Source organism: Plecotus auritus, assembly GCF_963455305.1.
Source record: "Plecotus auritus genome assembly, chromosome: 2".
NCBI classification, from domain to species: domain Eukaryota; kingdom Metazoa; phylum Chordata; class Mammalia; order Chiroptera; family Vespertilionidae; genus Plecotus; species Plecotus auritus.
Window position 1 is genome coordinate 218649201 of NC_137771.1, and position 24874 is coordinate 218674074.

A 24874-nucleotide genomic window follows, 5' to 3' on the forward strand; every position below is an offset into this window, starting at 1 on the left:
ATTGATAATTTTACTTCCCATTGCACCTAGTACAATGCACATAGAAAACAATCCATAAATAGTTCCTGAAAAAATCAATAAGAATCAAATCTATGCTATGACTCTTGTATAAATAAGCTATTTTTTAGAAAGTTTCTCAAACAAATGGATTGCCTCAAAAATATAAAGGCATAGATAGATGATAGATAGTAGAAAGGTAGATAATATACAGGTGATAGGTAGATAAATAGATGATAGGTGATAGATAGATGATAGATGATAGATAGATAGATAGATAGATAGATAGATAGATGATAGATAGATGATAGATAGAGTGTATGTGTTGCTCATGAGAAAATATCTGGATTAGGCCACTGATAAAAAATATAATAAAAAGGTAGAAAGGAACATCTGAATCTTATAACTCAGGTAACATGCAGCCAGTCTCTTATAACACTGTGTCTGATATAGTGTGTCTTACATTCAAACCTTCCTCATATGTTCTCAAGCATCCGCTCCTTTCCCTGTGGAGAGGTGTAGACCAGTGTGCCAGACAGTATCTATCAGCGCTGAGTCCAGGTCTAACCATTCTGTGCTCTTCTTGGGACCAGAGGGCCTTAGACACCTGACCACGGTATTTCCAAGACCCCCTCGCAAAATGGAAGTTAACTGGAGTTGGCCTGTGCGAGACACTCGCAATAAATTAGAAGTGGGAGGAGGAAGGCATGATGCTGCTTCCAGCTTGAGCAGGTGCAGCAGTTGGAACTGTGGGTGCCAGAATCACCAGAGGTTCCAGCAACAGCAGCCGGGCGGGCTCCTGCCCAGCAGCAATGGTGGTGTTACCAGCGGCTTCGGTAGCACTGCCTTTCGCTCGGTGGTCAGGGGAGGTTCGTGGCCTCTGTCCAGGGAGGGGAGCACCTTCCTTATCTCTGCGGAAAACTCCTTCCACCCTTTTCTCTTTCAGTCTTTCTAACACCTTTCTAAACAATTCCTTACAAAAAAATATCTTCCTATTTGAACTCTCCAGATGGTAGCAGTTAATCTAATCAGATGATGATTCCTTAATTTGATAGCCATCTGTAGGACAGTGTAGCTCGCTTTCAGCTGTGTGTCTTTAGGAAAAAAGGAATTAAAAAACCTTTTGGGTATGAATAGAATTTTAAACCCTAGTGGAAAACTAATCAATTTACCTTTTTAAAGAAAAGCTTTTCATTTTCCTTTTAACTATATTTTATTTGGTATTAAGATAGAAATGTTCAATGACAAGTGTTGCTTTTATCAACTGAATACGGGACAATGTGTTCAACATTTAAGAGTTTCCTTTAAAAAAAATTCTTTTCTTAGTTTAAATGTCAACACCTTTTCTCTCCTGGCCATCTCTGAAAGTGAGTAACCACGTTTCCCTCTTCCATGGCCCCATTCAACTTTTTTTTTTCCTTTTTCTTGTACATCATTCGTCTTTTTCTCTTCTCTGATTTGCAAACTCATTTCAATTTACTTCTAACCTGGAAATATACTTCATGAACCCACTTCCAGTCAAAATTCCAATGTTTCTCTTTTCTCCAGTTACTGCCAAAATGCAAGAAAGAGAAAGCTACCCTCCTAACCTTACAATTGCATATCCTATTTCCTGTTATTTCTTAATTCCTCCCACAATGTTTCTTAAAGAACAGGCTGCAGACTTCCTGCATGAACTCACTACTGGACCAGGATTGCTGAGAATGGAGCCTCAAACCCTCCACGTGATGTTCATGATGACTGCGTCAGGAAAAATGTTAACTATAGATTCTGCTCCAACCCTCTGAACAACATTGCCCTCCACAGATCATTACTCATCAAACCCTCTGGGCAGATTCTCAGATTCCATCCTTATCTGCTCTGCAACCTATCATCCCAGCTCCTACCTCCTTCCGCTAGATTTTTGATAATGTCATTTCTCCTTTTCAAATGCCTTTGGTCATAAATATCTAAAAATTCTGCCCTTTATTTTCCTATTTCCACATGTTCTTAATGATCCCTCTTGCTACTACTTCAATGACCATCCCATATGGAGGATTCTACATTGTGCATGTGTGTGTCTACTTGTGTACGTAGTTCTAACTTCAAATTTTATAGTCCTAGCATTCTAGTTCATTGCCATCCTGGAGGACACACAAGTTAGTTTTTCAACAAATATTAGTGGAACCTCTGCAACCTCAAACCCAAGAAGCCCTCAAGCAAACATGTCCCCTATCCCAACCAGAAAAGTCATGCTTCTTTTACCTCATTTACCTTTTTTTCAATTCTAATTGCTTTGCTCTTGATTTACCTTTGTCAATTCCTAGAACTACTGATGCTGTTGTAATTAACCCAGTTATGAATGACTGGAAAGGAGTGAAAAGAAAGGCCAAATATTTTAGCGTGCCCCGCAAAGACATAGGGAAGGTACTTGTCTGTCAGTCACAACTGGGAACAGGTCACTGGCCAGAGTAGGCGTGGCCACTGTAGGCCTGGGAAGGATTGAAATACTTCAAAAACTCCTAAACAAAGGAGTTGGCTCTCTTGGAACTCTTGTTGCAAGGGGTGTACTCTCTTGGCTCCCCTATGGCCATGTGGACCCCACACATAATGGACTAATGGACAGCTGCTAACCTAATGCTACCCTACCCAGCTCCACCATGGAACAAAAACTTGGGACACTGACTTTGCTTACAGCTCTACTGAATCCCCAGTTGCATATTTTCCAGGACTGGATTAAAGAAAATGGGACTTTGGCCCTAACCGGTTTGGCTCAGTGGATAGAGCGTCGGCCTGGGGACTATAAGGTCCCAGGTTTGATTCTGGTCAAGGGCATGTACCTTGGTTGCGGGCACATCCCCAGTAGGAGGTGTGCAGGAGGCAGCTGATCGATGTTTCTCTCTCATCGATGTTTCTAACTCTCTATCTCTCTGCCTTCCTCTCTGTAAAAAATCAATAAAAGATATTTTTAAAAAAAAAGAAAATGGGACTTTAGAAACCCAGAATATAATTTCATGCAAATAAAAATTACTAATCCTCCCAGGTGAGTCTCAGAAAATTAGTTTTCTGTAGATATCATAAGGACCTGACTCCAGCACTCAGTACACTCAGTGGAGAAAGGGATACCCCACTCCCACTAGCAACTAAGAAAGATCATTCACGCATTTCTCCAATAACACTACCACCTTTCTAGTTGCTTAGTTTTGAAAACCAAGAATCATCTAGTAGTATGCTGGTAGATGTTTAACAAACATATCCCCATAAAGATGTCCTAATTTATAATGTGATTATGTACACCATGGTTAATTAAACTAACAATTTGATATTGCTACATAGGAAGTTGGGGGCAGATGTGCAAAATCTGCTCATGGAAGTCAATACAAACTGTCCCCAGGATACCATTGGAATCACCTCTTTTTATCCCTGCTTATATCCCATAATCAATCATCCACCAAAATCCATAAATTTTCCCTTTGGATTATGTCTAGAACTATTATACCATTTTTGTACTCACCATCATGGTTCTTATATAAATGTCATGGTCTCTTTACCAGATTATACAGTAGTACTTTATCCTGCCTTAGTTAGCTTTTATCGGCTCTCCAGATGTCATGACGTCTATGTTTTGCAAGAACAGATGTGATCACATCATACCATGTTTCAAAACCTTAATCACTTTCATTAGCAAACAAAATCAAATCAGTCTGGGGCAGCTCTAATTATATTGGATATAATAATGACATCAAAGAACAGATTGGACCCAGGATAAAAACAATAATGTTTTCATTTAAAAAATAAAGAACTTTTAATATCTTGTTTTATTTTCCTTTTAGAAATGTCTTATGTTGGCAAGAAATTGTAGTTGGTTCTTTGTATCTTTCCACCTTCTCATATCTATTCACATTCTATTCCAACCGCTGCTGTCAGTCTAAAATCATTGTGCTACCTTCTAACTTGTCTTTATCGTCTTCTTCCCTTCAATTTATCCTCTATTCTGTGGCCATAGATGCTGTAGATAATAACCTCCAGGCATTTTTTGTATTGAGCAACTAGTACCTTTGTCATTGTACGAGTCACACTTCATATAGAGAAGGTCTTTTTATTTTTATTATTATTATTTTTTACCCATTTCATAGAAGAGAGAAGAGAATCTGGGGAAGTGATTTATTTGTGCAAGGTAGCAAAAGTAGTAGTGGAAAACCATCCCAATTCCCTCCCATCAAATATACCTTCAGTAATTACCCACCCCATGCTCAGTTATCTAAGAAGTCTATCAAAAAGTTTTCAACATGAAGCCTCACTGTTCCCCTTCACATGTTCTATATTCAACCCATGTAAACAGCTCACAATATGCCTTCCTTCATACAAGTTGTCAGCTCTGATTTCCTTCTTATGTCCACCTAGAAACTTCTGCACTTTTAAATGAACCCAGAACTGCCTTCTTTATGAAATGTCCCTGATTCCTTCAGAAAATACTTCTCACTCCTTTTTCTCAATTCTTACTCATCTGTTTTAATCTCTGCCATAAAGCTTTACCTGATTTCACTTTGTATTGTAATTCTTGTGTATAATGTATCTCCTTGTCAAGGCTGTGGGTCCTTAAAGTAGAGTCTCATGTAGAGAGTATTAGTTTTCTATGCTGCATAACAAATTACCCCAAACTTAGCAGCTTCAAACAATTCCCATTTACTATCTCACAGTTTCCATGGGTCAAGAATCCAAGCATGGCTTATTGGGGGTCTCTGCTCATGGTCTCACAGGCGGCCGTCAAGGTGTCAGTTGGGGTTGGTGTCTTATCTGAGGCACTATAAATTCTTTGAAGCTTACATGGCCATTGAAGAATTTATTTCTTGTGATTATAGGACTGAAAGCACTCAGCTTCTAGACATCTCCTGTCATTCCCTACCATGGCCCAGTCTTCAATGCCTGCTTCTTTAAAGAACTGTAGGAAAGAGACTCTGACGTATCTTGTTTCTAATAGCTGTATCTTCTTTTAATAGACTCAACTGATCATGTCTGGGCCACTCATAGTAATAACCCTTTTGCTAAACATACAGTCAAATGATTATTGACCTTAATTACACATGCAAAATCGCTTCACCTTTGCCATATAATTTACAGTCACAAGAATAATATCTCATTATTTTTGTCTTATTCTAACAATTAGAAGAAAATTAAAGGTCTTATCTATGTTCAACAAAAGGGGATTACACAAATGTGTGGGTCACTAGGGGTCATGTTAAATTATATCTACCCACAAAAGCCTACTTTGCTTGACACCTTACTAACAAATGGTTTTGAATTATTGAATAATAATAGTTAAATTTATAAGTGACCTTTATAATGATATTTCTCCTTTGCAATACATTAAGACATCTTATATGTGGCAAATAATACCTTTTAATAGTTGAATATATTTTTAAAATTAAGTAAACAATTATCTTTAAGAGCTTAGATGGATTCTATCACTCAAGTACTATATTTTTAAATAAATGAAAGGACAACTGAAAAGATTTTAAAGCAAAGCTAATGCTTAAGAAATGCTCTATCTGAGTATGATGTGGGATCACTCTATTTCATCTTCCAGCTTGCATTGAACAGATGGGAGCAGTAAAACTGACCTCACCCTGTCCTTTTTTTTCTATTAAAGAAGCTAACATTTCCAAGAAATACTATTTCTAGTCAATTTTTTTGATCCATGTGGATCTCATTCAAAAATGACTTCTTCTAATTTTATGCTGTAAGGAAAATCACTTGACTTAGAGAAGTTGACATGTTTTCAAATGGTAGGCTTTGAGTCACAAGCACACTAAGCCAAAGGAGCAACTAAGAGCAGAGTTAGATGCCTCTACAGGTAAAATGTGGACTTTTAAAACATTGTGAAATATTTGAGATGAATTCTACTTTGGCTTAGATTTTTTAAGAGACCCACACTAGTCCACCTAATACTTTTGGTTGTTAATACAATTAATTTGTATTAATTTGTGAAAGTTATGGCTTTCGAATATAGACCTCTTCAGATCTTCTGATACTATAAATTGTGTCCTGCCATTTCATTTTAACCATATTTGGAGCTTTAAGTTGCTGAAAGTAACAAGAAGTAGCTTTATGTCAAATGGCATCCAAGTTAGACAAAGCACAGCAAATTTCCCTAAACTAAAAGTAAAAAAAGACTCTTAAATTTGTGAATCAATACAGAATCAATTTCTATAGCAGCATTATAGACTGAATTATGTAGAAGTAATAGTTGATAAAAAGGTTTTCAGTCTATATCGCTATTTTGAGAAATTAAAGGTATTGCTGTCAAGCATATGCTGAAGTTCAATAATTGTACTACACCCATTTCTTGTAGAAGAGCTAAGAAGACTTGGGCTCAGAGACTCATTTAATTTATTTATGAGACTTTCAGGCCAGTCTGGTCACTGATGTTAAGTTAATTGTGTGAGCAGACTGCTTGAATCTCCATATTCAGAAATCTGAGACATAGAAACACTTAAGACATGAGTAACTTCTGAAAATAACATGTGTTGACAAGTACTGGACCTCAAGTATTTAAAGAAAATGTTTACTAACCATTTCCCATATACTTGAAACATTTTTCTGAAATGTTCTCTTATCATTCTTTGGGAATGAAATAAAATAAATCATGGGAAATCTTTTCATTTTATTTAACCAAAAAAAACCTCCAGCTAGTTCCTTTAATGAGGATTATGTTGGATATAAATTTATAAATAGCTTGAGGGTAATGAGGATGCTCTATAACTCTGTAAACCTCTCATTTCCTAAGCACGTTAGTCATTTGCACTCTACCCCAATTATATCCATCTCCCTGCTTCTTGGCACATGGCTTTGCTGTGCCTAGGTGAAGACATGTGACTTGGTCATGTCATTGAACTTTGAGCACAAGTGATGGTCAGCCATTCAGGATTTTAAAGTGACTTATTATTTCAGCATGATTCAAAACCGACCTGTTTGGTAACTTAAAGATTATTGTTAATAATTCTAATAATGGTGGTGGCTTGAAGAAACATCAATATAAAGCATCCACTTTTTTTAATATAGGAAGAATAAGGAAAAAAATAGAAAAAAGTAACCAAATTGCAGAAAACACAAATTAGAAAACTACTGAGAGTATTTAGGTTAGAGATGAGAACCTGAACTAAGGCAGAGAAAGTAAAATCTTTTAAATGTGCAAATTTTTTTAATTTATCTTTATTGTGGAAAGTATTACAGATGTCCCCTTTTAACCCCCTTTGTCCCCCTCCATATGACCATAATTTTTTTGTCATTATCTATCAATTCTCAGATGTATTTGCCAAAGATACTGACTACTCCATTGCCACTTGTATCTACAATAAATGTCTGACCTCTAATAATTAAATCTTAGTAGAGCTGAATAGATATGTTATAGCACTTAATACAAAGCAGAAAATCTGACAATAAAATAAAGGGGAAAAAAAGAAATAAAAACTTGGAAGGTGATTCTTGGAACACCCTTAAGTACACACTGAAATTGAGTGCAGCTCTGATAAAATGAACAGCTGCATTGGCCATGAATTTTGACCGCTGGAAGCTAAGACCAAGCATTCAACTCAACTTGGATGACCCACATCATCTACTCATATAGACAATATTAAAATGTTTACAAATACTATTTTCTTATATTTTAAACTGAGAAATATTTTCCTTATAAAATTAAATTTATAACATATATTTTCCAAAATCTATTGAGATAAAAATGTAAAAATAATAACTAAAAAAATGTTCTGAAGAATGATTAGAAATCAGATCAGCAAAAAAATAAATAAGATATCTTATTTATGAATAAAAAAAGGCAATAAAAGTATCAAATATTTATTATGCACTTACAATGTCTTGTACAGTATGTAATAACACTTGGGCCATAGAAATGAAATGAGACTGCAAGATTCACATTTTCAGAAGCAGCTTCATCATTTCATAATTTAACATGAAACATATGCAGTTTTTGTAAATATTTGCAAACTTATGAGTTGTAAATATTTGCAAACTATATGAGTTACAAATCTAATTTCATTCAAAAACTATGTTTTTACCTGAATGTTCAAAAATATTCCTTACATTTAAAAACACTACAGCTAAATGAAAAAAGGCATAATATATATTTTTTTAAATATATTTTATTGATTTTTTACAGAAAGGAAGGAAGAGTGAGAGATAGTCAGAAACATCGATGAGAGAGAAACATCGATCAGCTGCCTCTTGCACACCTCCTACTGGGGATGTGCCCGCAACCAAGTTACATGCCCTTGACCGGAATCGAACCTGGGACCTTTCAGTCCGCAGGTTGACGCTCTATCCACTGAGCCAAACCAGTTTTGGCAGGCATAATATTTTTTCATGTTCAAACTAAATCAATAGTTTTATAGATCATACTTGAAATAAATATACATGAAGTAAACATAGTCTTATCATTCACAGCTATTCTGTTTATGTTGTTGTATATTATTTTAATGCATGAAATTCTTGCAAAAGCAGGCCTTCCTTTCCCCGGCTGCAGGCACCAGCTTCCTTCTGGCATCCGGGACCCAGGCTCCCCTTGCAGACCCGGCTTTGTCTGGAAGGTCGTCTGGAAGGATGCCCGGTCTAATTAGCATATTATGCTTTTATTATTATAGATAGAAAGGCATTATTGCATACTCATTTTATAAATGTGTGATTGGTTTGGTTATTCACTGGCAATTTTTAAACAGGGAATATAAAGCTTAAGTAAAAGCTGGATTTTATCTATTTATCTTTATTGTTGAGGGTATTACAGATGTCCCCCATTTTCCCCCATTGCCTCCCTCCACCCACTTCCCACCCCACCCAGGCCTTCACTACACTACTGTCTCTGTAAAAGTAGGATTTAAAAAATATGAGAATACTACAAAATTATATTCCTGGTTTATTTTATTTCCATATAACATTTGATTTGGAATTTTGGAGGTGAATCAATTCTCTCTAATGAAGTAATTTTGGTGAAGTTCTAAAAATATTTTTAAGTCTGTATATTACACTTTTTTTTCAACAATAACTGAAATTTTTTGGTTGAATTTTTTTGCCTTGGCATGAACGTAGAGATAGTTTGCACATAAGAACATGGAATGTCTTATACCTATGAAAAATATTTTAAAGTATATTTGCTAACCCAAAGTTAAAGAAGAGCATATGAATAATAGTGGAACATAGATTACTGAAAATATAATGTTGGTTTGTTATTTAAATTCATATTATGCTTAAGTATTTATTTAGTAACAACACCACTAGTTTGAGATACTTTTATAGAAAAAGCGTAAGTAGTCTGATTATGTGTAATATTTTAGACAATAGAAATATTTTTAATGTTTGTCCATAGCTGAGTTTGTTGAATTTTATTTAATTTACTACCATTATCTACCCAGTGGTGACTAACATTATAAATGCAAAATAAAACATAACCAATTAATCCTCTCATTTATAACACATTCCATTAATGACTATAATGTATTAAGATTTATGTTAACAGGTGGTAATACAGGCTGAATGAGACATAATCTCTCCTCTGATGACATGTATTAGACATATAAAGAAACCTTTGTAGGAGTAAAGCCTTGGTTGTAACATTGTATTAGTGATGGAAATCCTCATAGTAGATCTCTATTAAAGCTACAAGAAGATGCCCGGCTGGTGCAGCTGAGCATTTGAGCATCAACCCAGGAACCAAGAGGCTGCATGGTTTGATTCCTGGTCAGGGCACATGCCCTGGTTGCAGGCTTGATCCCCTGTTCGGGGGGGCGGGGGGAGCATATAGGAGGCAGTTGACCGATGATGTTTCTCTCATTAATGTTTCTATCTCTCTCTCCTTCTCCTTTCCTCTCTCTCTAAAACAATCAATAAAAACTTATTTTTTTTAAAAAAAGCTACAAGAAGATTAATGGTTTGATAACAGTGAACTTCCACTTTTCAAGCAAAGTTACTAGTGTTTCTATTTCTCTAGGCAAAACATTATAGGATGGCATAAAGCTATATAATATTCTTATCTTGGGTTCCCGAGAACCTGTAGAGCAAGTATGTCAAACTCAAAGGCTAACATGGCCCAAATAAACAAGGTTTAAGTTTATGTGGGCCACAAAAAAACAAAAGCTTCAATAGGTTTATTTGATAGAGACATGCTGAATACAAAGGGCTGAAATAAATGAGTAATCGTTAACATAAAATAATAGAACATTTTAATAAAAATTAATATTTTTTCTTGAACATTAACTTACCAGACACTGCATAACTGCACAAATTAATAAGAGTAATGCAAATAAATCTATTTTTCTTGTTCTCCGAAAGACAAATATTTCCTGTTGCACACACCAAACAAGTCAGTACAAGACTAATGACATGACAATCAGCTACTAAAATACTCGCTGCCAGTATTAGTGGAGAGAAATGGTGCACCTGCATGTAAGGCACGTAAGAGAAATGAATGCAACATGATTATAGTAATCAGTCATTAGTGAATGTTGTAGTTCGTTATTAATAATCATGTATAACAGGATATTGTAAAAATTAAGTTACAAAATTTTATTAAAACGTTTCTTACATGCCATTATATTGGCTGGGCCGCAAAAATATTCATTGTGGGCCACATGCAGCCCTAAGGCCGCGAGTTTGACATGCTTGCTGTAGAAGGAACATAGTACAGGTATTTTATTTAGGTATTCTTAGAAGCAGAAAAGATGGGAGAAAAGCCAATGAGGAGTAAATTATTGACTTTGTTACCACTACTGTTATCAATGGAATCAACCCTGGAACCCTCTAAGGAACTTTGTAGAACATAACAGAATTGTTCTTCTGAAGAATATAAAAGATGGGCTTTTATTTCCTGACTTTTGGCCCCACGTTAGTTGAATTGTGTTCCTGGAGGCTCTAATTTTCTAGCACTTCCTGGCTGTGTCTATATACAGACTACACTGCCTCTTCTGAGTTTCCAAAGAAGCTTTAAGACAGACAAGCTGCAAAAGTCTCCATGACACTCACTGGAGGTGAAAATTTGGAAAACTTCATAAAACAAAAAACTTAGCTTTCCTGAAACTGGTGAGTGGGTCAAGCGAATGTGACCCACAGGTATCAGGAGAGGTCTGCTAGTATAATCTAGTTTAATGGTTGCGTTCATGTGGTCATCCATAGTCATTTTACTTTGACTAGACACAAAAAATGCATCGCTTTCTGAAATAAAGTTTTTTCTAAACTACTTATTTTTAAAAATAAACTAATTTTTTAACATTATCTACTTCATGATTTATTTTTACCATATGTAATCCATATTGTATAGTGAAGCAAAAATTAATTTAATAAAGGATTATTACTCCAATGATAAATAATTTTCTCAACTTGATAATTAAGCATACCTAACCTTGTGTTCTAGGAATGCATTATAGAGAATGAGGTAAGGGGAAATATAATATTAAAATATATATAATTAAATATACATTAACATTTTTGGACATGTAAAAATGTGTCCCAAAAAAATACAATAGCTGTTTTAAAATATAAGGAGGGAAGCCTTACATTATGAGAGTGGAGGAAAAATCAGAGAAAGATGAATGCTCCCTGTGTTTAAGTCAGGATTAAGGGGATTTCAAGTATTAAAGAAACTCAGAACAGAAATTTAAATTCATCCACTATTAGCTTGGGCCAAGCTCCCCAGGAAAGTACTGACCTGACTAGGAAGTGAGGAAGAAAGGCTCCTAGAAATCAAGAACTATAACTTCATATATACCATCTCTAAAATAAAATTAAATTCATTATAAAGTCAGTCATATTAGCAATCCATTATCCCTTCAGTGTTTCCAATTTGATTTAAAACTTCTTTACCAATGTAAAATATCCACTATGTTATTATTAAATTCATGTGCTTAAATGGTGAAGACCACACTGAAATGTAAATGAGATACAAATAAAGTATAATTGGTTACCTAGATCCACCTTCTCCAGATGTGAAAAAGTAAAAATAGCCTAAAGAATCTTAAAATAAGATAAAAAATAAAGATTCAGAAAGAAGAAGTTAAAACAAAACTTAACATTAAATCTCCCATGTTTGAATAAGTTGACTCTAGAGTCATTGATGATCTGGGGTGCCTTTCTTGAAGACAGAATAAGGCAACTTCTGATTCCAATTTGAAGGTAGTTTGAAAGATAATAAAGAGGACAAACATTGAAGAGAAAAGATTACCAAGATCTTACATTAGCATAGTTCAGACCAAAACCAGATCTCCAAATCCATTTTCCTCAACAGTATTCTGCCTTCAGTTTAACTAGTAATAATAGACATTTTTCTAGGTGTATAATTTTTCCATCCCTCCACCTCTCACTCCATATAACAACTAACTTCTCTCAGATAAATAAAACAATAGATTTATCTCTAATGTTAATACTTTAATTTTTATACTAACTTCGTTTCTTACATGATTTCATATGGGGTTGATATACCTGCAAATTACTATAAAGTTAGGATTTTTTTTCTCATTTTTTTGAATTGTGTACAATGAGTGAGCAGTAGAGAGGGGCTAGAGCCAAAATTGTATTAATCCTAAAACAGGTGTGTGTTTTTTATCCTTTTTATGCCACAATGATATAAGGTTCTATGGTGTTTTTTACTTTCCCCTGTCCTTTTCACCCCAACTACATTATTTAAAAGAACTATTTTTTCTTTTCTAATAAGGGGTTATTTACAATGTCAACACCTGTGTATTTATGCTAGAGGCTAAATCAGAACTCAGGGTTAACTTGGAGCACTTCCTGTCACCTTAGTGTTGGAGTGCCTTTCTTAAAGACAGAATAAGGCAACTTCTGACTCCAACTCCACAAACTGGGTAGCAACTAGTAATTTATTTCTGTGTCCCAAGTCCCAAAGGGAGGTTGGTTGGAGAACAGTTGAGCTGTTGTTGCTGACATCAGTGGTTCAGGCAATTATAGTGTAAGAGAGAGAAATGGTCACAAGTTGAAAACACAAGCCAATTTACTCTTTTAAATACAGTCACAATAAAATAATTCACCTAATAATAATAAAAGTGGGCTTAAATTTAAAATTGTTTTATAGTTTGATCTTGATATTGGTATTTTATAAAGGAATATTTTCTACATAATTCACTAAAGTGTTTTCTTTTGAAACATACTGGAAGTATTTTATTATTTAAACTATATATTTCCCCAACAAAGTAAATTGGCTTCTGCTTAAAAATGGAAATTAGTGACTACTTTGTATTGGTGAATACATAGTTTCAGTGCTTAAAATCTAATTTCCAAGATTACGTGGAATAATTAGATTAAAATTTGACATTTAAAGAATAAATAAAATTATTGAAAATTTGTTTTCTCATTAAGTTTAAAATAATATTTAAAAGTTAAAACCAAAATATGGTTTTTACTTAACTATATAAGCTTACTCTTACTCTAGAATATGGTAAATTCTAATGAAATATAAAAATCATTTCTTGTTCTGTTGAGTTAGCCTTGACCTCACATCAGTGTTTTGCATAAGTTGTTGGAAGTGAGCACTATTTTTTTTCTAACTCTGAGGTTACTTTTTAGCCCAACTAACTAAATTTAGTGTACAAACCTGTATTTAACTTTTAATACCTAAATATACAGCAGAGTTTTCAGTTAACTAACACTAAATATTAACTTCTCAAATTGGCTTTAATATCATAGTTTGAAGCAAGAAAGAATAAAACAAGTTTTGACTTAAGATCTTTTAATCAATATGTAGTAATATTCTTATTTAAGCACCTGGATTTTTTTAAAATATATTTTTATTGATTTCAGAGCAGAAGGGAGACAGAGAGAGAGAATCATTGATCAGCTGCCTTCTGCACACCCCATTCTGTGGATCGAGCCAGCAAGCTGGGCATGTGCCCTGACCAAGAATCAAACCATGACCTCTTGGTTCATGGGTCGATGCTCAACCCTTGATCCATGCTGGCCAGGCTGAGCACCTGGATTTTGAAAGTTCCTTAATACTATGTTCCATATTTAACTGAAAAACTTTAGCCTGTCAGACATGGCTCAGTGGTTGAGAGTCGATCTTTGAATTAGGAGGTCATGGTTGGATTCCCGGTCTGAGCACATGCCTGGGTTGCGGGCTCCCTCCCCAGGGTGGTGCATGCAGGAGGCAGCCAATCAATGATTCTCTCTCATCATTGATGTTTCTATCTCTCTCCTTCTCCCTTCCTCTCTGAAATCATAAAACTATATTTTTAAAAAAATTTATCTTAATGGATATAAATATGTTAAATTCAAATAAAATAATGAGTAAAATATTATAATTTAATGCCTTATAATTAATACTTTAAAATAATTTTATTTAACTTAAATACTAGGTTTAGGAAAGTCTGCTCTAGAAATAAAAGAAAACATAAGTTATTTTTTATTTATTCTAATGGTATAATAAATTGAATAATCTTCTATTTAACAATGGACCTATGGAAGGCCAACTGGGCTCCACTAAGTGAGGTTGACTTGTTTCAAATAAACTAATCTTACACAGATATAATCTATACAGTCATGATTTGTGAATTTTCATTGTAAGCAAGGAACATCCCTGGAGGGGGTCACTCACACAGGTTTGTGTCTTTCTACAATCCCAGGTTTATTAAGGGAGACATCCCCCACCCCAATAAGCTAATAGAGTCACAGGCAGGTTAAACACAGAGAGGTAGAGCTAGCGAGCGGCCAGCACAAAGTCTTGGTCACTGGAGAATCCACAGGTGGAGAGGGGGTCATCGGTCTCAAGCCAGGCATGGGTCCCATGGAGTGGAAGTCAGCAGGGCTGCAAGCGTGACCTCTGGTATAGCCATTCTCAAGGGCTGGGTGGTTGGAGCTCTGAGTTCTTATAGCCCACCAGAGGTGGAGGTCCCATTCCTATGGGTGTCCAGATGGAGTTCTTATCCAAGGGTCCAGACTTGTGGCTTAGGGTGTTCCTGATCCCTCCTAAAGGTATTCCCATTACACTCCATTACCTCAGTATTGACATAGCACTTGGCACAACTGTCATGGCTAACAGTGACTCCATATTGGATTGTCAAAGGGGTCCAAAAAATCCACCCTGCTCTTGCTCTATACTTTGTACTGATATTAGAATAAAATAGTACATTATAAACTACCTCTCCAATGAAAATGCCTGAAGAACATGCCTGAAGCAATGACAGAAACTAGTTATCTCTGAACCATCTGAGATGGTAGGAAGTTCTTCATTGCTGCCTATTGTGGTGTTGTAGGGTTAGGGAGTGGATAGGCTATTATATTTCATGATGATGGATAGTGAGACTCATTGCTTGGTCTGTAAGTTATAAAACACACCAGAATAAAATTATAAGGTGAGAAGAACCATAATTTTAAGTGAGATATGTGTCATTTGGTAAGCTAAATTAAATGATGAATCAACTATTTATTGAAGAAAAAAATTGCATGAAATATTTATATCTTGAAAACTTGGGATTCTACCCACCGATATATTTCCAAGATTTATCTGTCCAAACACTATATTTGTTGTGGCTAATGTGTCTCCTTGTCTTTTCCCATCATTTTTTATCTTATTTTTATCTGAGTCTTGGATTTTCAGAAACTTTATTATTAACCTACTGATCATCATTTCTGCTCTCATAAAAATGTCTGAGGTTTTCATGGGAAGTAACTGAATAAATACTTATTGAAAAATTACTGTATATCAAGCCTAGTTTAAAGGTGACTCACAATGGACAAAATAGACGAGTGAAGAATGCATAGGGGCCTTTGGTAACATAGAAGCTCCAGGTTTCGCTGCAATGAGGGAAAACATTTCCTGAGAAATGACAGCCTTCCAAGAGGGGTTAAGATTTTCTTTTTTGTACCCCATTCTTCTTCTCTACCTATATTTTAAAATTAAAATAATGGCCAAGGTTAGCAGAGACTGAAACTTGGCTTCATAAAAATGTAGCATTTGAAAAGAAACTTTTATAGAGCCTTTATTAAAACAAAGTGGGTGAGCCTGGCCTGAACAGTTCTCCTTAGAAATTAATAGACAGATAAGCTTCTGTACCTTGGTAGCAGATGTCTCCAGTTAAACTGACGTGACATGAAATGTACTTCCAGTTACTGCACTGAGGGAGTCTCCATCTTTTAAAGATCCTTCTACATTGGCACCTTCATACTAACTTGGCCTTGCTCCTCTAAATGTCCTTGGCTCAGAAATGTTTTACAATAAACTTCTAAGCCAACACAGGCAGAATGTTGGCTTTCATAGGACCTGCCTCTGCCCACTTCAGGATATGTGTTATAATAAGCAGACACACTGTTTGTTCTTTATTAATAATTTAACATACTTTTTCATGTTAACTAAACTTCAGTTTCTTAATTCAACTTTTTTGTGGAGTAAACACCAGCTTGTTTAAACATTTTTTTTTTTAATATCTGAGAAGTTGCCTTGTCTTTAAAAGCATAAGGGGGAACAAGAGAAAAAAAAAAAGCTATGTAAAAATGACTAAAATTAAGGCATGGAAGCTAAGTAACCTAGATTTTTGGTAATATTCTGTCTGTAATTTTGGGAGGAAAATCTCCCTCTACTCACAGCCTATTATTAAATGATAATTTTAGGTGGGATATTCCTTGAGAATTTTCCTTAGTCATGGTAGCAGTCACAATGTTAAATGCTAAGTGACTAAACATACAGCGTTTCCTTGTCACTTTTTACTTTCCCTATACCTGCTTGATCTTATTTTACCTTTCACACTGACAAGAAAACATCAGCAGAATCAGACAATGAGCGATCACTCAGCTAACACAGCCAAGGCTCCACTTCAGCATGTTTCTAGGGTGGACTCTGCTATCATTGAAATAAGCCTTTATAAGTATCTCCAGTGCCTTACTTGGTAAATCCATTGACCTTTTTTTTTTCTTCTATTTTTCTTAAACTGTTTCCTTTTATATTTTTATTATAGTAGACATACAATAGTATATTAGTAGACATACAATAGTATATTAGTTTCAGGTGTACATAGTGATTAGACATTTATGTAACTTACAAAGTGATCACCCTGATAAGTCTAGTACCTATCTGACACCATACATAGTTATTACAATATTTTGACCATATTCCCTATGCTGTATTTTGCATTCCCATGACTGGGTTTGTTTTTTTTTTCTGTTTTTTTTTTAATATTTTATTGATTTTTCACAGAGAGGAAGGGAGAGGGAAAGAGAGCTAGAAACACTGATGAGAGAGAAACATCAATCAGCTGCCTCCTGCACACCCCCCACTGGGGATGTGCCCGCAACCAAGATACATGCCCTTGACTAGAATCAAACCCGGGACCCCTGAGTCCACAGGCCAACGCTCTATCCACTGAGCCAAACCGGTCAGGGCCCAATGACTGTTTTTATAACTGGCAATTTGTACATCTTAATCCTTTCCCCTTTTTCACCCATCCCCCCAACCCCACTTCCATCTGGGATACAACTAGGCTTCCTTCCTAAAAATCTAGTTTTTTATCTCCTTACGTTTTTCTCACTTTGCTCTGCACCAACCTCCTTACACTGCAGTAATTTCTATATGTGTCTCTATGCCCTCCTTCAGTTCTCTATATTCAATAGGAACATCGTTAACATAGCTACCATTAAGGAGCCAAATATTGAGGTAGACCGCTTAAATAAATTAAAATTGCTCTCTGACATTTTGCTGCTATATATATGCTGTGAAGAATTTCATTCTATTTCTTTAAAAAGAAATGGGTTTTATTCTGAGGTGCAGTTGAGGTATCATTCTATTTCTTTAAAAAAGAAATGGGTTAGAAATCAACAAATGACAAGTGCTGGCGAGGATATGGAGAAAAGGGAACCCTCGTGCACTGCTGGTGGGAATGCAGACTGGTGCAGCCACTGTGGAGAACAGTAGGAGTTTCCTCAAAAAATAAAAAATGGAGCTGCCATTTAACCCAGTGATCCCACTTCTAGGAATATATCCCAAGAAACTAGAAACACCAATCAGAAAGGATATATGCACCTTTATGTTCATAGCAGCACAATTTAAAATAGCTAAGATTTGGAAACAGACTAAGTGCCCATCAGCAGATGAGTGGATTAAAAAGCTGTGGTACAGTTATGCCATGGAATACTATGTAGCTATAAAAAAGAAGGCCCTCTTACCCCTTGAGACAGCATGGAGATACCTGGAGAGTATTATGTTTAGCAAAATAAGCCAGTCAGAGAAAAGTAAGTGCCACATGATCTCACTCATATATGGAATCCAATGAACAAAATAAACTGATGAACAAAATAGATCCAGAGACATAGAGGTGTGGAAAAGACTAAGGACTCTCAGAGGGAAGATGGAGGTGATGAGTAGGTGGGGAGAAATTTACTGGGGAACTTATATGCATGTATGCACAGCCAATGGACATAGACAGTAGCGTGGTGAAGGCTTGGGGAGGGGCACATGGGAGTGGAGAGTGTCAATGGGCAAAAAAAAAGGGGACATCTGTAATGCTTTCAATAATAAAGATAAATACATAAAAAAGAAATGGGTTTTGTTCTGATATGAGGTAAAGGCACTTGGGAGGGGGAGCCGTGAATAATTGTGTGGCTTGCACGTAAGCTTTCTTATGGTGGGTTCAGAGCAGTCTTGACTCTAGAGCTAATTTGGCCCACGACAGAGGGTGATTCATTTGAGAACTCCGCCTGATACTCAGTGTATTACATGTCTTTCCCTCTGGCTGGGGCCAATGTGAACCCTTCCAGGCGTGTATGAGCTCCAGGAATCCTTTTGGCCTGCCGCTTGTGGTGGTTGTTTTTCCTCTCTCATGCAGTCTTACTTTATGTAGGCACAGATCCGTATTCACCCCGAGACTCCAGCAACTCGCTCTGTGTATCTTCCCACTTCTCTCTTTGTGGAGGCCCCTTCTCTCTGTTCATCTGTCCTATTGATTCTGGCTGCCTCGGCCTCCCGAGGCTTTGGTATCTAACTCTTAACATTCAGCAACTCATGCTGCCTTCTTTTGGATTTCCCCTCCCTGTGCAGCAGGCTGGAAACTGCTTTAAGTGAGTAAGCTGGCACCTTGAACACATTCTTTGTTGATTCCCTTTTCTAATAGACCACAGCCTTTGGCTTCCTGGTGTTGAATGCACGAAAATAATTGGTTCATATGCTTTTTCTGAATTTCTACATGTTTACAAAGGGAGGATAATTCTGGTAGTAATAATACTTCATGGGCAACAGCAGAAGTCTCAGAGACTAGTTTTTTTTTTTTTTCTGCCTATATGCTAATTGTGTTATTTCCTTATTCTTCAAATCTATTCACTGAATCAAGGCCAGACTTGGTGTTGATCCTTATCTATATTTTTATCTTACCTTTTCTTATTTTGAGAATAGAATATATACCAAAATCCTGGGTGGATTTATTTCTCATTGTTCCTCTTAAAATAGATCCAGGTATTAGCTAAGGGATACTCTGGTGTTGTCTGGCAATTGGTATCACCCTTTCTCTAGGTTTCTGCTATGGAGTACTGTCTCAGTACTTCCTCCTACCTAAGCACTGGGCAAAAGCCCCCCTTTAGCAATCCGCTTTCCAAAGGTAACAGTGTGACTCGAATGTAGTTTCCTGGTGCCACTGATCTCAGCATTATCACCAGGGTGTTAATACTTTTTCTCTTCCTTTTACTCTTCTCAATATCTCTTCACTTCTGCTTGGAGCCCAGGATACACAAAATAAAAATGGTACATCAGCCTGGATTCTCCTTCAACTTTTAATTCCTTCCATTTCATGGTTAGATAGCACTGAGTTACTCTATAGTAACTTTACCATGATCAAAACATCTCATAAGATCTTATCCTTTTAATAAAAAGTCATAAGCAAATGCAAAAAAAAAAAAAACAACAACCAACTTGAAAAAGAAAAAAGCAAGAAGAAATAGTAGACATAGACAAAATAGATGCTGAACATATGTCTCATTCATATATTTTCCTATAAAGTATTTAGCACATGTTTTGTTTTGTTTTTATCACAAATTGTAAACACCTCAAAGGACATTTCTCAAGAAGTGAGATAATCTGCATCTGAGTGCATTTAACATGAAGATTCTCAGGTCATGTTCCATGGCAATTGAATCAGACACTCAGATATACTTGAAAATCTGCTCTTTAAACAAACATATACAGGTGACATCTGCCCACTATAATTTTTAAATGAGTCATTTAAATTGTGGGACACGATCTTTTTGGTAATCTTTATTTGATATCATGTGCAATCTTTATAAAGAATCTAAATAAATGTTTAAAGATGGCAAAGTTAAGACCTTGACAAAAGATGTTTCCTAAATGAAGCTGTTGGTTTTGTTTGTTTGTTGTTTGTTTAGGAAATGGGAAGTGTAGTTGAGTTTATATATCAAGAGAATGAGGATCAAAACTCTTCTTAAATTTGTAAGGAAGGAAACTTTCTTAATCCATACTATTTTTAACAGCGAATTGGCTGTGGTCTTCTTGTTAGTAATACTGTTAATAAGTTGATCAATGACTCAAAAAATCCTTCTTAAGAAATTACTATTATCTTAGCAACATAGAGGTGATACAAAAGATGTAAAAGTCATGAAACTTGACCCAGGAGTTCATAAACAAGTTGAGAAAACAAGAGAAGAACGGAAAGATTATCACCGAGTAAAAGATATCTGCATAGTATTAATTTTAAATGATGCTGCCCTTTAGAAGCTAAGGAATAAGGAAAATTTAGAGGAAAGCCAGGTTTTAAGAAGTCACTGGGCTAAGATCAGGACTTAAAAGTAGGGAAATATGATTTACACATTTCAGAAAACACCAAAATAGTCACTATACCACAACTTAGGGGAAAATATCAAATGTAAAATTATATCTGTGTCAGAATAATCTATTTTGTTGTCATCTAACTCCTTCTAACATAACATGGGATTTTATAGAATACTATACTTCAATAGCACTTCATCAAAATTTCATTTTCAGTAAATCCAATTTTCTCATTCTTATAAAAGTTGCCCACAGTACTGAGAAAATGAGAAACTGGCTTCTAGATGATACTTGGTCTTCCTCCCACTTATTTTTAAAACTTGATCTCTTTTCAGAGAATGACTTTTACTGTTGTATTATGACAACAGCTTGTGGAGTGTCGTCAATTCGACCTTAGTTACATCCTTTTTTATTACAAGACAATGAATCCCTCAGTGTTGCTGGATTTTTAAGCTTAGTTTAAATTTGAGATGCTTGCTATGTAAAATAAGTATGATAGTGATAATATCTACATAATTTGCCAATTAGAGGTTAATGCAACTGATAGGTTTAATTACAGCAGAGCATGGCACAAAGCAAGTGCACAGTAGCCATCACTAATGTTACTTTATTTTGCATGATGGGACAACAAATAGTTATCCCATGCTTAAGTTAAATAAGGAACATTAATATTAATAGACATGAAGAAAATATACTTACTGGAGAAGCCTATTAAGAATAAGTCTCCGTCTAATTGTTTCTGAACAACTTGAGGCACATGAATGTACATATTTTAAAGTATATTATTACATAGTCAAGAAGAGAATGCTATCACAATACCTAGAACATTAGTAAAAAGCAGTGATTAAATGCATTCTAAAAATTAACACAAAATTTGAAATCAGGCTATTTTCCTGAATGTTTTATTATTGCTTAATTGCCAAAAAAGACAAATAAAGAAAACAACCAAATATATATATTGTAAAACAAAAAACAAAGAAACACTAGGGCTGCTCACCTACGTTTAGAAGCACTCTTCAAACAGACCATTTTTTATTTGATCAAATGAGATAAATTTTTGAAATGAGTAGTACAATGTTTGGCATCTGGTAGATACTAAGGAATGCTTGTCTCTGCTGCTTGCTCTCAACTGACTAGAATGCAGGCTTAAAACCAGTGGCCTCCTGCTGCTACAATGTGCTACTGGTTTTAATCCTAAATGTCGGTACCACTGGGCTACTCTACACGTTCCTGTACTAGAGAAACCCCTTAGGTGGCAGTTCTATTTCACCCACTATGGCATTCTTACATGTCAATTAATTTTCATCTGCCATGTGGATGGATTATGGAGACATGGCAGAACCCAATGGTTAAGAGCAAGCCTTCAGTAGCCAAACCATCTGGGTTCATCTGGTGGCATCCTTTACTTCCTCTGAGAGGTGAGGCCATTTATTTACCTTTCTGAGCTTTCATGTGTAAGAGTCAGAAGGGTTAATACATAAACTCTCAATTATGGTACCTGGGCTTAATAATTATTAGTGTTTTCCAATATTGTATCATCACCATCATTATCACTAATTACTCTAAGCGCCATTTCTGGACAAAGCAATGTGAGCTATAATGACACTTGAATAATCTGACACTTGAATAATCAAAAGATTTTGCTTTATCTTTCTTTGCACATATTTTCTTTATTATTTAGTCCAATTTTTTCCCTTTAATCAGCGGTTTTGTTGCTGGTTGGTGGCTCTGCTGGACTGGTCAAGGTTCATACCACAGGCAGTGGATTTTACCCAGATGGCTTCTGGTTTTTTTTTTTTTTTTTTTTCCTTTTTCAAATAAATCACATTCATGGCTGAGGTTGATATGAGGGCTTCTGTCCATTGGCAAATGGCATTGTAGCCACAGGCCTCTTATTAAAGCTTGAGTGAAAATGTTGATTGCTAGTGTTTGTGGCCAAATTTTGTTCATGCCTGCCCACTAGGTTTGTTTGGATACCAGGAAATTATGGACTGTATGATTTGAATTAGGATAAGATATTAAACCTTAGGAGCCATTCTTCAGCAAAGACTGTCTATAAAAGATTATTGGAAAGCACTCCCTTGACCAAGTCAGTGAAATTAGCTTAGTCATGAGAATTCTGAGTGAGTTTTCTGACCTTGAGATGTAGACACAGGGCCAAGAAATATCATCAGAGGATAGCTGCAAGTCTTCATTTTAATGAGAGGGTTTTAGTGCTAACTTAATCAGAAAACTCAACCCCATCATTTCAAGTCTTTAGTATTCTAGATGCTGGTCTTAGAAAATGGAAAACGTTCCCTCAGTGTTATTATCCGAAACATGTTGTGTCATATAATTTTCCCAATTCACATACTTAATACCTTTTCTTTCTTTCTTTTAATTTTTGTTTGTTTGTTTGTTTGTTTTCAAAAACATGTTCTTTAGTTGGTTATAGCGGGTCATAGCACTTAATGGTGTTGGATGCCCAGAGTTCCATTTTGACAGTTTTCACGGCAACGTGCCTGTGCTGACTCTGTTCCATTCATCCGCACCTCCTCTCCTGGAGCCACGGTTTTCTCTGTGTCCACCCACACTGCTGACTTCTGCTATTGTTGTCACCTAGCAAAGTAACCACTGTCACCTTGGAAATTAATTGCAAGGTCAAAGTGCTTTAATACACCAAAGACACAGAATGTACTCCCATGTAGTTCCACGCGTTAGAAAAAAAAAATGTATGCCATCATCATTTACCTAGTTGTTAGCATTTCGTCTGTAACAATGGGCAAGGTATCAAAGCAGTTGTGTGCTCTGGCGCAGTAATAGCAAACGCTGAGACAGGGCCGGCCCAGTGTTCCTTTTCAGCCTGTATGCCCTTCACTTGCCTCCTAGAACAACTGTCAGCCTTTCCTTAGCTAAAGAGCAATGTTTTATTCAGCCATTAAAAAACATTTCCCATAAGACTACATACCTATCAACTATTATCATCTCTTATCAGGAATGTACTACAAAGAACTTCAGATTAACTTTGTTTGAGGCAGTGGGGGATCTTAATTTAACTACTTATGGTTTTATTTATCTTGTGTGTTAGATTTTAGCAAGATCTAGATGACCATCTTCCTTTCTAGTTAAGCCTCGCCAGTGTAAATTTTCTCTTTTTAAGTCTCGCCTACCAACCGCAATCATGTGTGACAGAGGATGGATTTTTTTATTACTATTATTGATTTCAGAGAGGAAGAGAGAGAGAGAGAGAGAGAGAGAGAGAGAGAGAGAGAAACATCAATAATGAGAGAGAATCATTGATCGGCTGCCTCTTGCACGCCCCACACTGGGGGTTGAACCCACAACCCAGGCATGTGCCCTGACTGGCAATCTAACCGTGACCTCCTGGTTCATACTAATAGGTCGATGCTCAACCACTGAGCCATTCCTGCCCAGCAGAGGATGGACTGTTTTTGCATGGCTTTGTAATTAGATTCAGATACCCAATGTCTGGTTCCCAAATTGTGTCTCAACTTGGACGAAATGGCTTTAGTAACATCCTCATTATCTCGCCTATATACGAAGAACTTTAGAGGTGTGCTCAAAGACAGGGCCTCCCAGATTGTGAGTGAACCATGCATGGTACTTGCCAGCAGACACATAAGAGAGGTTCTCCTAGGTCCATCCCACCTATTAATGCTCCTTGTTTAGGATTAAGCAGCCAGTAACTATTTGCTCCTGATTTAACTGTCCCCTTTCCTTCCTGCCTGGATCCAGACTGAAAAAGAGCTTTCATTTGTTGGTCTATTCCTGCTTAAGTGGGACCTTATTACACATTGAGTCAACTATCTCTTTCTTTTTTTCCTTTATTTTTATTGAGACACTAGAGGCCCAGTGCACAAATTCGTGCATGGGTGGGGTCCGGCCAGCCCGCTACAATGGGGCCAATCAGGTTGGGTTGGTGTGTGGAGGGGATGCGGGATGTTGGCCACCCTCAGGGCCGTGGGAGGTCAGCCAGCCCCGCCCCCAATAGGGGGTGCTGATTGGGGATGGGGATGGCCAGGGGGCTCTGCAGGCAGTTGGCCAGCTGCCCCCACCCATGATGGAAGGAGGGCTCATCAAGGGTCGGGCCGGCCGGGGGTAGGGGCTGCTGCAGTGTGCGTCATA